General features: G+C 38.8%; 1 pseudogene; it reads left to right on the forward strand.

Annotated features, from left to right (window-relative positions):
- The first annotated feature begins 225 nt into the window (after nt 1-225).
- Nucleotides 226-17,630, forward strand: part of LOC118714122 — a 142,907-nt pseudogene continuing 125,502 nt past the window's right edge.

The following is a 17,630-nucleotide window of genomic DNA, read 5'->3' on the forward strand; positions in this document are numbered from 1 at the left end:
CCCTCACCCAACCAATCAGGGTCAGGCAAAGCAGTCACATCAGCACCCCTATAAAACAGTTCTGTCACGCTGCTATAGGTGTAAGTGGGACGGAGCCCATGCTAGCATGAAACACAGGCTTTCTGCTATTGTATCGGACTTGGTTCCCTGGTGGTCTTTGGGGATCACAAAATCTGGGCATAACACAACTAAGACAAACTTTACATATTAGAGGCCAAACAAGACATGGATTTGGGGATTGAAGAATTCTTCCTGCCTCTGGAGTGCCCAGTATTCTAGCCTACCTGAGCCACATTTTGACACCCACTTGATTACATTGTTAAAATCAGGCCCATTGCCAAAAAGTCAGGTATTTGCAAAATCCGCCCGCCAGAGGTAAGCCTCTGAAAATTTGGAGCAGAGGTGGTGTTTACATTGAGTGTACTACTCCATAACAAGGCCTTATATTTAGAACCACAAACTCTTAGCAGTTAATTTAGTCCTTCAAATAGTCAACAATTTCTCATTCTGTAAATGTTTCATTAGATCACTCTTCTTGGAAAAGCTCATATTTGATCATCAGACTCTGTGGCCTTACAAATACAACTTTTAGAAAAGAAAAGAAAAATCTTTTTTAAAAGAAGTTCTGCATTATGCTACTATTAAGCACCATGCATATTTTTATTTTTTGAACTTTACTTGAACAAAATTTCAATGTATTAAGAATTACTTCATAGAAAACCGAAGCTACGAAAAATTGAGAATTTTTCTTACTAAACCAGAGCTTCAGGTTGATTGCATTTTTCCCATATGACTTCACATGTCTTTAACTAGACATACATTAGATTGAAAGCAATATTGAGTCCCCATTACAATTATATGGGTATTATTTTGCTTAAACATTCTTCTTGGTTTTATATACTCAGAACATCTCATCGAAACAGGTATTTAACCATGCACACTGCAATGAACCTAGACATCCAGTTTAAAATAAATATGTTATCTGTAGTATGTGTCAACTTCTTCATAGCATATGGCTCATTTGTGAATTGCTCTGCCTAACTACAATACTGCTTCCATCTAATTGGATGGAAATGCTTTACTCAGTATTACTATATTTTTAATCAGGTTCCCCAGACTGCTAATGCTCCAAAGAGGTAATAACCAAATTTTTAAAATCTAACAATATCTTAGCTGCATTTAGTTCACCTTCATCATACAGAAATAGGCCAGATCTTATTAAAGTGCTTATTCCTTATTCATTTTAAACATATCTTAGGTCTAAATTTTTGGATTTTGTTTTTTGTTTCTTTCCTTTTTTGTAGGACACATACCAAAGAGAATTATCAATTATTATTTTCATTCCCATTCAATGTATCGAATGGGAGAAAAAAGAACAATCAAAGTTTTAAATGATAAACAGATGATTCTAATTCTAATCATCTTCATTCTTTACTAATAATCAGTGTGGGTTTTTTTGTTTGCTTTTTTGTTTACTTCTAGGACTGGCAACATCCCTTGCTGTAGAAGTTGACAACTTCAAATTTGCACCTAGAATACAGAGGCTAAATGAACTAGAGGTAAACTGAAAAGTCTCCTTTCTGTATGGAATATGAGCTCTAATATTATTTTACTTGAAGTTTTATGACAGTGTAGTTAAGAACATAGGTTTTGAAGTCAAATATATTTTTGTTGTAACTTCAGCTCCATTATTTCCTATAATATTTATTAGTCTTGTATAAAGTCTTTCTGTAAAATTCCAAGAGATTAAAGTTTTAAGTTTTTATAGAATGGGCAAAAATTAGAACTGTCAAGAAAAATATTCTTATCTTTTTATTTACATACCCATATTTTATCCCTGATTTCTTTAACTAAAGCAAAGTTCAGGTCACAAATATAGTATCCTAAATTTCTAGTTAAGACTGTTGGTTATGTTTGTTCTTCTTGGGTAAAATGGTCTACTTTTATGAATGTGTCAGTAAATAGGAAAGGCAAAGCTTGTTTTTCCTCCTCTTTTTCCTTTTATTAACTTTAGAGAGAAAAGGAAACAGAAAGAAAGATCAATGTGAAAACAGAAAGTCAATCCGCTGCTTTGTGCATTATTCTTACCATGGATAAAACCTGAAAACTGGGCATGTGTCCTGACCCAGAATTAGTTGACACTATATTTAGCTTAGTATTAAATATCAAAGTTTCTGAATAGTTTGGCATTTTCTTTGCTATTATAAATTTTGGCTGTGGTTGGGGGCTGAAGTTCCAAAATGACTTATGGTAATAGAAAGGTAATTCACAAAGTAGATTCATGCTCACGTTTATAAAATATGGGAAATTATTTTATTCCCTTCAGTTCTGTATCTGTGTAGCTATAGGTTGAGACTAAATAATTCTTATTCAGCCCTCATTGAGCCCAATGATCATGCTTTACATTTTAGGATAAGAGATTTTGACTCAGGCATCAGTTTCTGACTTCACAGCTCTGATGAAAGAATCAGAATCAATTTATTTGATTTTTGGAGGCAGTAATGGTGATTTTGATAATGAAATTTAGGCTCTAACTTAGTATAGAACTGTAGCTAGAACAAAGTGATACTTTACACTGGATGAAACTAAGGTAAAGTATTAGGTCTAGTAATAATTAATGTCGTTTTCTAATACTTTTTTTTAAATCGAATTTATTTAAACAATACAACAAAATGTAATCAATAATATAGTTGCCGTTGTTTTCTACTACTTGTGCCCAATGCTCAAGAAGCATTTTAATCCCTCTGTTGTAAAATTCTCGTGATTTTGATGCAAAAAATTCAGTCAATGCATTTTTGAGGCATTCTTCATTATTAAATTTTTTTCCAAGAAGAAAGTTTTGCAAAGAACGAAACAAATGGTAATCGGAAGGGGCAATATCAGGAGAATATGCAGGTTGAGGGAGAACTTCCCATTCCAACTGGAGCAGTTTTTCAGCAGTGATTCTTGCAGTATGCGGTCGTGCGTTATCGTGGTGAAGAATTACGCCCTTCCGATTAATCAGCGCGGGTTCTTTTTCTCTTAAAGCTTGGGCTAACCTTTCCAATTGGGCACTATACACTGCACTTGTAATGGTTTGGTTAGATGGTAAAAGTTCATAATGAAGAATTCCTTTAAAATTCCACCAAACACACAACATCACTTTTTTCGCATGCAAGTCAGGTTTTGGCGTGGGCTGTGGAGCCTCATTTTTGTCCAACCATTGAGGCCGCCTTTCCAAATTAACATACAGCACCCATTTTTCATCTCCGGTAACAATTTGCTCTAAAAACGGCAAACAGTTTTGATGAGAGAGGAGAGAACTGCAAATTGTGACTCTTTGATTACGGTTGTTATCTGTCAACTCATGAGGAACCCATTTTCCAAACTTTTGGACTTTGCCAAGTGCACATAATTGATTGGAAATTGTTTTTTGTGAACAATTTAAAGTTGTCGCAAGCTCTTGTTGGGTAATTTGAGGATTTTGCACCAAAAGAGCTTGAAGAGCTTCTTGATCAAAATTGGACACACGGCCTCGACCACTCTTGTCATCTAACGAAAAATTTCCCTCGCGAAATTTCTCAAACCAACGCTGGCATTTTCTGGCACTAACTGCATCTTGACCAAGAGTACTACAGATGTTTTTTGCAGCCTCACTTGCTTTTCTTCCTAATTGGAACTCGTAAAGCATGCAGTGCCGAATATGCTCTTCATCCGCCATCTTCTTAGCCCTAGTTTTGCAACAAAAACCAAACCAAACACAAACTTTTTCAAGCAAAACTTGTTAATTGCACTTCACACGTTCTGTAGATACCACGTGTTTGAAGGTTATGTCAATACAAGTCAACGCCAAGCAAGATTTTAAACGAATGTTTAAAAACGACATTAATTATTACTAGACCCTATAGTAACCCTTTCTCTTCCCCAGGCTCAGACCAGAGTAAAACTAAACTATTTGGATCAAATTGCAAAATTCTGAAAATTTCAGGGTTCTTCATTAAAAATTCCCAATGTAGAGCAGAAGATCTTGGAACTCTATAGCCTTAATAAAATAAGAGTGGTTCTGTTTTTAAAAGGACAAATAATAAGTCTTGTTTGGAAAATCTTTTTTGTAGTTGAACATTGTGTCTCTGAACAGAAAAGGAGAGAACATACAGCCTGCCAACATTTCTTGATAGAATCTTTGAGTCTCTGTACACAGTATATTCTGGAGTCAAACCCTGGGTTCAAAATAAGACCACTGGAGATGCTAATAGATTAAAAAAGCAGAAAAGAATTTATTGAACTGGCTAGGACAGCCATGAGAGCAGCACAAGCAGGTGGAGTCCACACGACTGAATTGTTGCAGGTGTAGGCAGTCCTTTTAAAGGTCTAAACCACAAGGATTTTCCTTTGTTCTGAATTCTAAATTCTAAACAACCCTAGGTTGTTCCCAGCCACATCCTGCTGGACATTGGAACATGGCCCTCTCTTGCGAAAGCAGATAATACAGAAGCAGAGGTGAGTGGTTAATCTCTAAAGGTTATCTACGGTTTCTACTCCTAAAGCTACTGAGTCTGTGGGAATTAATCTCCTATAGTCCTGGTCCACAGGCACAGGAAAACTGCCTTAACCTCCTGGTCTCCATCTGGAAGCTGTGCAACTACCCTATTGTTTCAGCAAGTAAGTGAGTGCCAAAGCCTGAATAGCAGGGTTAAAATTCAAACAGCAGTTTTTAACCTAAGTATGGTTGCTACCATATTTTCAGTGTTTATAGTTAAGTCTCATTACTATTTCTAGGTCTCTCCCCTCTGCTCACAGTAAACTAGATTCTTCCTTATCCTAGATTGTGATGGAGCAAGGTGGCTATGCAGATGTGTGTAGGGACCATTGCTGGGCCCAAGTTGCTCAGCGCCTCAATTTCCCACAGGCAAAAACATTGGATCCCTGTTAAGATCTCACTATGAACAAATCATTTACCCCTATGAAATGTTCCAGTCTGGAGCCAACCTTCTGGTAGGGGCCCTTAGCTGATGTACAGGTTGATGTTATTTTGTGCCTTTTGCTGTCTTACCTTTTCTGGGTTCGGCTTTCTGCTGAATAGTCAGTATGTAGACAGTCTTAAGATCATTAATAGAAGTTCCAAAAAGCCCTGAAAAATATTTTTCAGCCCGTATAAAGTATATTATATAAAGTATAATAGCTAGGCCAGCTAGATGAAAACTGTAGAATTCTTTCCCACTGTGTTAGAGCAGTGGTTCTCAACCTTTCTAGTGCTGTGACTCTTTAATATAGTTCCTCATGCTGTGGTGACCCCCAACCATACATTGCTACTTCATAACTGTAATTTTGCTAGTGTTAATGAATCATACTTTAATGGTTGGGGGTCACCACAACATGAAGAACTATATTAAAAAGTCACGGCAGCCAGAACTGTTTGGCTCAGTGTTAGAGTGTTGGTCGGTGGACTGAAAGGTCCCGGATTCGATTCTAGTCAAGGGCATGTACATTGGTTGTGGGCACATCTCCAGTAGGGGGTGTGCAAGAGGCAGCTGGTCTATGTTTCTCTCTCATTGATGTTTCTAGCTCTTTATCCCTCTCCCTTCCTCTCTGTGAAAAATCAATAAAATATTTAGAAAAAAAATAAAAATAAATAAAGGGTCATGGTATTAGAAAGGTTAAGAACCACTGTGTTAGAGGATTGGTGTCCATCTATTAGAATCTCTTATGGACAAGATCTTGCAGTAGAACTTTGAGAAAAGCACTTCTTATTTGAAACCATACTCCATGAAAAAGATAATTAAATAATTATGAAATTACTATAACTGAGGGTAGTAAGTCTAGAGATAAAAACCTTATTTTATTTTAGCTTAATTTAAGGATTGGGAACTAATTTATTTTAAATAGTGGCTTTTAAATTTTATTATGCAAACACTTTAAATGTGTATAAATGTATATTTTATTTAATCTTCATAGCTATGTTAGAGTTGACATTTTTATTTTCATTTTTTTCAGATGAGAAGCCCATTTTATACACTAGGCAAAGAAATATGTAAGATGTAGAGGAATGATGTAAGATGTAGTGGATGATAATAAATTTTTCTGTCATTCCAAAGAACAAAAGAAGGATGGGTTAGTGTAAGTTAGAAAGAGTACAGTTTTCTTTACCAGAAATTTAGACTGAAGGAATCTTTTTGTTATTTGCTGATTGTTAACATAATTTAATTCCATCCTCCTCATTCCCTATACCCCCATTTCCAACAATATAATACTCATCAAGTTGACAGTGAAGAAGAAGACAAGGAATGCAGACCCCGAATCATTCCCCTTAGACAGTCTGTGAAGCTTTCCAAATTTAGCAGCTACAGTCGCAGGGAGAAAAGAGTACAGCCTAATGTGAGTGCTTCTTTTTTTCACCATAAACTGCTAAGGTGTAGGGGACAGTTCATTTCTATAAGACACTGTTGTTTTTATGTGTGTTTCTTTTTAATCCTTACCCAAAGATATAGTTTATTGATTTGGGGGGAGAGCAAAGAGAAAGAGAAATATTGATGTGAGAGAAAAAATATCAATAAAAAATGCATGCATCTCATATACATCCTGTTCAGAAATTGAACTTGCTACCTCTTTTCATGTACTGGAGGATGTTCTAGCTAACTGAGCCACTTGTCCAGGGTTAAGACACTGTTTTGTTTTGATTTTCTTTCTTTTTTTAATATATTTTATTGATTTTTTTACAGAGAGGAAGGGAGAGAGAGAGAGAGCTAGAAACGTTGATGAGAGAGAAACATTGACCAGTTGCCCCTTGCACACCCCCTACCAGATGTGCCCACAACCAAGGTACATGCCTTTGACTGGAATTGAATCCGGGACCCTTCAATCTGTAGACCAACACTCTACCACTGAGCCAAACCAGTTTCGGCTGTTTTGATTTTCTTAACTCAGCTTCCTTTGCATTATATTAATTAAAAGCAATCATTTTTTCCTTTCACTGTGCCAAGAGTTGTTTGAGAGGTCTTGTACCTATGGTGTGGGCAAGTGGGTTTTTAATATCCAAGTCCAGCCTAGTAGCAGAAATGCTCAGGCCTTTCTCAAGAAGGGAAATAACCATTTCCACTAATACACACATGGTAAATAAATACACAGCTAATGGAAATAAATTAATATTCTAGAAAAACTGATTGTACTGTGAAAGAAGAGCCACATGCTAATCTGACAGCTCAGGGAAGGCCTGCGTGGCACTCGTGCAAACCCAAAGACCTAAGATAGCCACAAAAGATGGTTTGAAAATTAAATATCTAACAGGTTATACTAGGTAGTCATGTCCCAGATATTTCACCTGACAAAGATCAACTTTGATCTTTTACTGAGCCCCTCTGCCTTCCTGCATTTGAAATAACACATCTGTGAGATGTCTGGATAACTTGTAACTTCCTTTTTACCCATACCCTCGAGACATTCCTCATTGTTATTGTTATCAAGTTAACTGTCAACTGTTAATTACATTGGAGTATCCTGTATCCATCTCTGTGAAAGAAGCTCATGTCCATCATTTCACCTTTTACCCTATCCCAGAGGTTTCCCCGCTTTGCTCTGTCCCACCTCCCTAATCTATCACCAATGAATTTCATGTAACTCACCTACGTCCCTTTCCTTTGATTGCAATGTATAAATATAGATGTAACCCGCCATTCTCCGGAGCATTATTTCAATCTGATAAGGTTCTGCTTCCCAGTATATGTCGACAATAAGGCTCAAATAAACTCACAAAAAATTCTTTAAAGGTTTCAATGGTGTTTTTTTGTTTTGTTTTGTTTTTTTTTTTTTCCGTTAACATTTCTTGGTGTAGTCGCTGCAGGATTCCAAGGATGCTCACCCAGGACCACCTTGCGGACTAAGACTAGGTGCTAGGATCCAGCAGGGGCCCATTTGGGTGAGTTGTCTCTTGGATTCAGAACCTTCCCTTGTTATGGTACAGGGTTTGACTTTATTTGAGCTGTGTTTTAAAATCCTCGAGGTTTAACTAAGATTTAGGGTTAATAGAACCCAGCGTAAAGCAAGACTGGAGAAAAAAACAGGTGGCTGGTTTTGATTTTTGGCTTTTCAATTGAAATTGCTTTCTGAGAGTTTGAGGGTAGGAGGAGGAAACAAAACAAAACAAAACAAAACAAAAAAAACCTTCGCTAATCTTATGAGGGTTGAACTCGTTCAGCTCCAAAGATAAAGGGGCACATCCTCCCTCCTGCCCAATTCTCTGGTGTTCTTAGGCCACTAAGAACCTTGTGGAGGTGTCAGAGGTCATCCCTCACGACGTGAAGGAGCCCCATAGGGAAATTCAACTCAACTGTAATTAATTGACTGGCTCGTCTGGGGAGCGCCTATAAAGCCTGGTAAGCCAGCGCCCCGAGCCCTTCTGGCTGTTTTAGACAGCCAGGAGAGAAACCGAGGCATGTAAGAGGGTTGAATTGCGACATGAGGGATGACAGCCTCATGGAGCTCAACCCATAAGTAGTACACTTTGCAACCCACTACATAACATCCCTAGAAAGAGTTGCCCAGACTCTGCAGATATTCAATAATAATAATAAATTTTAAAAGATGGGAAATTGCATCTCTGAGGTTGCTAAACCCCAAGAATCCCAGCCCCCTGTTAATACTCCAGCAAGGTATATGTACAATTCATATGGAATTTCAACTTGCCAAGTATTTACAAAAATGGGAAAATTTAACTAAAAACGATACCAACTTCAAATGGCCAAAGTGGGGAACTTTTGACACCCCCAAATTGATTTTTCCGCGCGCTCAATTAGAAAAAGCCGGCTCTAAAATTAAATTAAATGAATGGGAAGCCTATCTTGATTGGAAATTAGAGGATTCTAGGAGAGGATTGGATAAAATATCTTTCCCTACAAGACGTCAATAAGAAAATTTTGGAGATTGTCTCTGAATTGAAGAAGGACACTGAAGCAAGTACCGTATTTTTCGGACAATAAGACTCTCCGGACCATAAGACGCACCAGTTTTTAGAGAAGGGAAATGAAGAAAAAAAGATTCTGAAACAAATAATGTCCTAAAATATTTTATGTGCATTAAAGCCCAACATCACAGTCATAAATATAATACATGTAATCAACCCTGTAAAGCACATGTGTCAAACACAAGGCCCGCGGGCCAAATCCATCCCGCCAGGCCTTGCAATGTGGCCCGCACCGTGCTGTCATCACTGCACTCCACTGCGTTTCCATCACAATGACAGTTTATGACTGTTCAGTAAACCATTCGGCCCGCGATTTAGGCTGGATTTTAGATTTTGGCCCCTTCTCTGATTGAGTTCGACACCCCTACTGTAAAGTAAATAGCAGCATTTAGAACCATTTTAGAGCCGGGCAAGCACACAGAGACCACACAGAGCTGGGCAAGTAAAAAAACTTTTTTTTAAAAGTATATGTGTAGGCTATATTTGGACCATAAGACGCAGGGACTTTTACCCCCCCACTTCTGGGGGAAAAAAGGTGCGTCTTATGGTCCAAAAAATATGGTAAGTGCCGCAACCCAACTCCTCCCTCTCTCACTGCTCCTCCCCATACCCTTTGCTGTCTGAACTTCCTTGCGCAGACTTGCCCTTCATCTCTCTTCCTCCTCCTCCTCCTACATCTCCTCAACCACCATTCCCTGCTGATGTAGGAAAAATTGAGAATACAGACTCAGAGAAAGATGATTCAAGAATTCTAACAGCTCCTTTCCGGGAAAAGCCTGTCTCAGGTAGAAGGGATCCAGCAATTGTCCTAGATCCTTGGACTAGGACAGAATTAAGAAACCTAGCTAAAGATTTTCCTGACCCTCTGCAGGACCCTGATGGGTTTGCAAAGGAATTTGATTTAACTGTTAGAACATATGATCCTGGCTATTTTGACCTGTTCCAATTAATATACCTACTGGTTTCTGAGAGCAAGGCAACAGAATGGCTGAATAAGGTTCGCTGGAATACTCCTGTAGATGATTTTTTTAAAGCAGAAAGAGACAGACAGAGAAAAATGCAGGGAATTGGCCCATCAGCTTTATCAAGCCATACCTGAAATTTTTCCTTGGAGAATGGACTGGACCAAGATCCAGCAATGTAAAAGAAAGCCTGATGAACCAGTGCTTGATTTCTTTGAACATTTTGAAAAGACTTTCAAAGGATATTCAGGTCTGTCAGCAGACAGTTTCAAGGATCATCAAAATGATCCCTTACTAAAATTCGGCATTTTTGGAAGGACTAGATGAAGAACTTGTAACTCTGATCAAACAACATAAATTGAACTGGCAGACTATCCATGCTGATGAACTGAAATTTCTAGCTGATCAGCTATCTAAAACTATCCAAAAGAAAGAAAAAGATAAAGTGACCCAAATTATGAACTTACAGCTTCAACAATTAAGCAATCAAGCCAGTTCGACTCCGAAGTCTCTTAGAGAAAGGAGTCTGTTTTTACTGCAAAAAGCCAGGCCACTATAAGAAAGACTGTAGAAAACTGAAATAGATGTGAAAAGAGAAAACAGACAGAAGCAAGCATAGGGCTGCTCCGAGGTCTATGAGAGGGTACTTCCCCTTTTCCTTACTAATACTTTAGGAGAAATTGAAATTATCATAGAAGGAGAATTTACTAAAGCCCTTGTGGATACTGGGGCCACTTTATCCGTTCTTAACCCTACCCATCTAAGTTTCCCTCTCCCTCGGAACAAACCTTCTGTACAAATGGTAGGGGTGTCTAACCAACCAATGACTGTTTTTAAGTCAGAACCCATCCCCTTTCAACTAGGGGATGTTATGAGGCAACATATATTCTTACTAGTCAAATCAGCTCCAATTCACCTGATAGGGAGAGATTTTCTTGAAGCCCATGATGCTCATATATCTTTTTCCCAAAAGGGTGAAATGTATTTAGAAATAAATGAATCAGATACTGAACCAATTGGGAAAATAATGATTTTAAAGGAACTTTCACCAGAGGAAAATAATCTTGAAACTGAACGTTTGTTGCAAAAAGTTCCAATGCAACTTTGGGCTCTTTCCAGTACAGATATTGGCAAGATTGAGTCAGCAACTCCTATTAAAATAACTATTGATAGTACTTTGCCTTTACCTAATATTCACCAATATCCTCTAAGACCTGATACACTGGCTGGAATTAAGCCCATTATACAAGATTACTTAAAAAGAGGACTTATAATTCCATGTACAAACCCCTGTAATTCTCCTATCTTTCCAGTAAAGAAACCAAACGGGAAAGGATGGAGATTTGTGCAAGATTTCAGAGCTATAAATAGGATAGTTATTCCCCGACATCCTATGGTTCTAAATCCACATACTTTATTACCAACTATTCCCGAGGACTGCCAATATTTTTCAGTAATAGATTTATATAGTGCTTTTTTCAGCATTCCAGTAGAAGAGGATGTTATGAAGCGAATTCCCCAAGAGATGAACCACCAGAGCCAATTTGAATAAGCATGCAAGAGTTTATTACAGATTCGAATCCGGGCTCAAACCTTGGCTGACGCAGCAGCTGGCAAAACACCCAGGTGAGAGCCCCGGTGGAGGGGCAGTCCCTCCTCTTATACCTCTTTTACCCCACCCCTCCCCCCGATGGTATGTCACTCCCAGACTGGCCCTCAGGACAAAGACCTGGCCTTCTTGAGCTATTTCTCAGGTAGTTTACACAACCTGGCCTGTTTTGCCTCAAGCACAAGGTCTGTTCTGACTCCAAACAGGAGTGCAGATACTGCTGTTTTGATGATGCCAATCTCCTAGCCAGGTCTGGAGGGAGGTCTGCATATCTTACTACAAGGGAACTCCCGGCACTGAGTTATAACTGACTTTATTTTTTTTAACTTTTCCCCCCTGGCCAGGTCTGTCTCCAGAGTCCTTATCTCTCGGGCAGATGGGGCCCACTGTCACAGAGGATAGTCAATACCTCTTTGCTTTCACTTGAGAAGATTGACAATTTACTTGGACTTGTGATGCCCCAAGGATATACAGAAAGTCCCACCTATTTCTCCCAGATATTAAAAGCTGATCTAAATGATGTTAAATTTCCTAGAGATTCCACTCTAATTCAGTATGTGGATGATTTACTTGTATGCTCTAGGACATTACTAGACTCTCAAAAGGACACAATTTACTTACTACAACAGCTAGCTGTAAAGGGACATAAGGTCTCAAAGGATAAGCTTCAATTTTGCTTATCTCAAGTAAAATACCTTGGCCACCTCATATCAAAGGATGGGCTACTGCTTAACCCGGAAAGATTTAGAGGAATCTTATCTTTCCCTCTTCCAAAAACAAAAAAAAAAGCAGCTTAGAGGATTCCTGGGCTTGACCGGATATTGTAGAAATTGGGTTCCAAGATTTCATTAATAGCCCAGCCTCTCTATGCCCTGTTAAAGTCAGACACACCTGATCCAATTCAGTGGAACCCTGAAGGGAAACAAGCTGTTGAGACTCTAAAGGAAGTACTGTCCTGAGCTCCTGCTCTGGGGCATCCAAACTATAAACTTCCCTTCTTCCTTTTCACACATGAAGTGCTTTAGGAATTCCAACTCAGAAACACGGAGACCACCATAGACCTATAGGGTATGATAGTGAGCAACTAGACTCAGTGGCCAAAGGGCTCCCTCCCTGCATGAGGGCCATCTCAGCTACATCCTGTTATTAAACAGACAGAAGAGATAGTCCTGGGCTCCCCTTTAACTATATATGTACCTCATTCTGTTGAATCCTTGCTGAACTCTCATCACACTCAACACTTCTCTGTCAGTCGACTGGCTTCTTATGAAGTACTCCTGCTCTCTGCACCTAATATTACTTTAACTAGGTGTAATCGCCTTAACCCTGCCACATTGTTACCCTCTTTAGAGGATGGAGACACCCACAATTGTGTTTTACTTACTGACCACCTTCTTACTCCTAGGAATGATTTACAGGAAACTCCTATTGATAACGCTGACTTAATTTGGTTCACAGATGGATCCTATCTAAAGGATGAACAAGGACATTTCCGAGCTGGATATGCCATAGCTTCCATGGTGGATATAATTGAAAGTTCTTATCTGCCTGGAATTAGATCTGCCCAGCAAGCTGAGCTCATTGCTTTGACTCGGCTTGTCAGTTAGCCAAAGGTCAGGTAGCCAATCTCTACACTGATAGTCGCTATGCATTTAATGTAGCTCATGACTTTGGAATGTTATGGAAGCAGCGAGGGTTTTTAAGTTCCTCTGAGCAGCCCATAAAAAATGGAAAACTGTTTGCAGAACTTTTATTTATTTATTTATTTATTTATTTATTTATTTATTTATTTAAGCTTCAGTTCAGTCAAGGTGTGAGTTTAAATATATTTTATTGATATTTTACAGAGAGGATGACCGGAGAGAGATAGAGAACTAGAAACGTCGACCAGCTGCCTCTTGCACACCCCCTATCGGGGATGTGCCTGCAACCAATGTACATGCCCTTGACCGGAATTGAACCTGGGACCTTCCAGTCTGCAGACCAATGCTCTACCACTGGGCCAAACCGGTTTCGGCTGGTTGCAGAACTTTTAGATGCCATACAGCAACCAAAACAATTGGCAGTTATAAAAATCCTAGGGCATTCTAAAGCCACCACCATGGAAGCGAAAGGAAATCATTTTGCTGATGCTGCAGCTAAGCAGGCAGCATTTAACAGTCAAGTTATATAGGCTCAAGAATGTTCTTTACTTCCTATTAAATCAATAAGATTATCTTTTACAGTTTCAACACACAGCCACGGAAGACGAAAAGAGAATATGGCAACAAAAAGGGAGAACTTTTGATCTAGACAAACAGATATGGCTTGGACCCAATCAGAAACTTATTTTATCTGTAGGGGCCCAACTACCTGTACTTCAGCATGTACATGAGCTAACACATTGGGGTCCTGAAAAGATGATATCATGGAGTAAACAATATTACTGGAAACCTTCTCCTACAGTAGCTCATAAAGTGCACAGTAAATGCTCTATCTGTCCAAAATATAACACAGGAAAACCACTCCATGGATCCCAAGGACACTTTCCACATCCTTTGGGCCCATTTGAAATATGGCAATTGGATTTTATCCAAATGCCATCATTTCAAGGTTACAAATATATATTGGTCATGATTTGTATGTTTTCTCTCACTAGGTTGAGGCATTCCCTTGCAGGAGAGCAACAGCCTTAACAGTTGGTAAATTGTTACTAGAAAAAATAATTCCTAATTGGGGAATTCCCTCTGAGTTGCATAGTGAACGAGGGACTCATTTCACTGGGCAAATAATAAAATCCATCTGTAGTATTTGGTCTGTACTACAGCATTTCCATTGTGCCTATCACCCCTAGTCTTCTGGACTGGTGGAACATACCACCGGTATAATCAAAACTCAAGTAGCCAAAATTTCAGAAGCCTTTAATCTCCCCTGGACAAAAGCTCTCCCTATAGTACTCCTCAAGCTGATATCTACTCCTTTTGGTAAACATAAGCTTTCTCCTCATGAAATAGTCACTGGTCGTCCTATGCACCTGGATGAAGGAGCATGTGAACCATATTTACTAAAAGGAGACATTTTACATTACTGTCAAGGGCTTATTAACCAACTTAAAGAAATTGATAAATTGGTCACAGTGCGCTCCCGGGAGATGAAGATTTCAAAGATCACAACTTACAACCAGGAGATTTGGTGTCTTGGAGAAGACACCAAATAAAAGATTCTCTCCAACCTCATTGGAAAGGACCTTACCAGGTGTTACTAACTAACCCATGTGCAGCTAAACTTAAAGTTTGAGTTAGCTCATAGATTCACATTTCTCATTTAAAAAGGCACCTGTCTGTGAATGGACATCTACTCCCATCTCTGACACCCATCTCAGTGGAGATCAAAGACTTTTCAAGGACCAGAAACAGCTGAGAACTTGTGAGGACGAGAAGTCGCCAACCACCGAGGCAGACAGCTATCCCAAGACAACGTCAACAAGGCCTGTATGCTCACAAACTGATACTGCTTGAACCTTGTTTTTATATCATCTGATTGTTATTGACTGAATGTATATAAAATGATTTTCATATTATTATTATTAACCTTATGGTTCCCTAGTGGAAATAATATCTCTCTAGGCCTCCTCCCTTATTAGATATGAAAAATTTAACTTGGGCACCTGCTAATCTTTCCCAACTGTATACAATTATGTTCAGATTATCAGGTATGATAGTGAAATTAATTCTTTGTTAGCCACATATTGGTCTTCTCCTAGTATCAATATAAGCTTTGGTACATTTTTTTCTGGCTATATCTACTATAAAGGACCCACCTTAAGCAAATACCTCCAGGAACACCCCCCTGATAATTCAACTGGTAGAATTATATATGGATCTAACCTGGATGAATGTTATATAGCTATAGAGATGGATGATGAAAAGCTAAGAAAAACACCTGGATATGATGGCAAAAGACTTGCAGCAGCCTGTCCTATCTGTCATAGCATATCTTGTCCTCAGACTCACCAGCCATGTTCTTGTGGCTGAATGTCTGTGAAGCAAGAAAAAAATCAGTGGGTTCCCATTTCAGAAATTATTGGCATTACTTGGTGGGTAGAAATGTCTGTAACCACTCCCCCATCCTTGTGTCCTGGACGCTTGTGGGAAGCCCTATGGAATACTAAACTCTAGCTCATTTGGGGATCACTCCCACCCATTTAACTATGGCATGGGAAACTCAACATTTTTGGGTCCACTCAGTATACCCTAACTGCTCCCAAGCCATAGCTACTCAATGGCAACAACATTCCTGGTGGATCCAGCAACATTGGCCCCCTAAAAGAAGGAAAGGGAAATACTTGGAGGAGTAGGGGCTGGCCTTGGTATTCTGGGACAAGCTGAACTTGCAGCAAATGAAGAATGTCATTCATTAGAAAAAGATTCTTTATCTCAAATAGGTCATATAGAGGGGATGCTGTTTCAGGAAGAAGGAAAAGGGTGGGAAGCAGCATGGAAAGACAGTAAAGCCTTAGTTTCATGGATAGAACAGACTCGACAGACTATAAAAACTCATGCACAAAGCCAACAATGGGAATGAACCTGTGCCCTAACGCAACAGGGTCTATTGTCTATGCTAATGCAAATGGAATCTGAAGTGGCTATGAAACAATGGCCAACACTTATGGGACTCATATGGTTCCCCAGGAATCTGGAAAATTTTGGATGGGAAATACGATCTACAACTTTGTGTCTTAAAAGCCCAGGTGCCACGGTTAAATCCTAAGCTTAAATTCCCAGTAGTTCAACTTGCCGGCATAGGAACCATCCTCAATAATACTAGAATACTTCCAATGGGAAGTAGATGGGTCATATTTAAAAATAATAAACAATGGGAACCCATCTCAGTGTCTGATTGTGAAAGTCGGAGAGGTGAATGGTTATGCCCCCAATCCATATGGAATACTGAATTCACTCAGTCCTGGCCCATTGTATCTACCCCCGTGAATAACAACATATGGTATATGGGAAAGGGGCATTTTTGCGGGGAAGGTTTAAAAAACTCTTCTGTTATAGTAAGATTTTTACTGTAATAACACCAAGTATACCTTAAATAATACTGGAATATGGTGTAATACTGAAATTATAGGAAAGATAACTTTGCCAGAGGCTCATGAAACCTATGATAATATTGATACTGAAGAACCAATATTTTGGGAAATTGAACTTAATCCTCCCCGTGGCCAGAAGAAAAATTAGAACTTCTAAATAATGAAATATAGTAGAGAGTCTCAACTAATCTGGCCAAACATATCATAAAGTACAAATGACAGTGGATGAAGGAGGAAAACATTTAATTAGCTTAATAAAAAATTATGATAATACATGTAAAGGCTTTTTCGGTTGTCTGGGATGCTTGTTCCCTTTAGATTTTCCTTGTCTAGTATTAGACATCTTCTGTTCCTAATCACTGTTATTGGTTTACTATTGTTACTTTATCCATAATATGTACCGTATTTTTCGGACCATAAGACGCACTTTTTCCCCCCCAGAAATGGGGGGAAAAGTCCCTGCATCTTATGGTCCAAATATAGCCTACACATATACTTTAAAAAAAAAGTTTTTTTACTTGCCCGGCTCTGTGTGGTCTCTGTGTGCTTGCCCGGCTCTAAAATGGTTCTAAATGCTGCTGTTTACTTTACAGGGTTGATTACATGTGTTTATGACTGTGATGTTGGGTTTTAATGCACATAAAATATTTTAGGACACTATTTGTTTCAGAATCTTTTTTCTTCATTTCCCTTCTCTAAAAACTGGTGCGTCTTATGGTCCAGTGCATCTTATGGTCCGAAAAATACGGTAAATGTTATATCAGATGCAGAAAGGCAAAATGTAAGACAAACAGCAAAAAGACTCAGATCACGGTGGCTCAAAAATTAGAAATGATCCAGAATACTTTTTAAGGACATATAGGATCTGACTGCCTCCCATTTACCTGCCTTTTTAAAATATATAATTTGACCTCAAATGCCATCTAAGGTTATGGTCTTACTCACATCCCCAGTGGTCCACCGGTTCAGCAAGACATGCTGACATTGAGAAATTCTAGGAAAGAGCCTTCCTAGCGCCATGGGACTCCATTATCCAACCAAAAGTTTGGT

This window comes from Pipistrellus kuhlii, unplaced genomic scaffold, assembly GCF_014108245.1.
Source record: "Pipistrellus kuhlii isolate mPipKuh1 unplaced genomic scaffold, mPipKuh1.p scaffold_m20_p_98, whole genome shotgun sequence".
Taxonomy (NCBI): Eukaryota; Metazoa; Chordata; class Mammalia; order Chiroptera; family Vespertilionidae; genus Pipistrellus; species Pipistrellus kuhlii.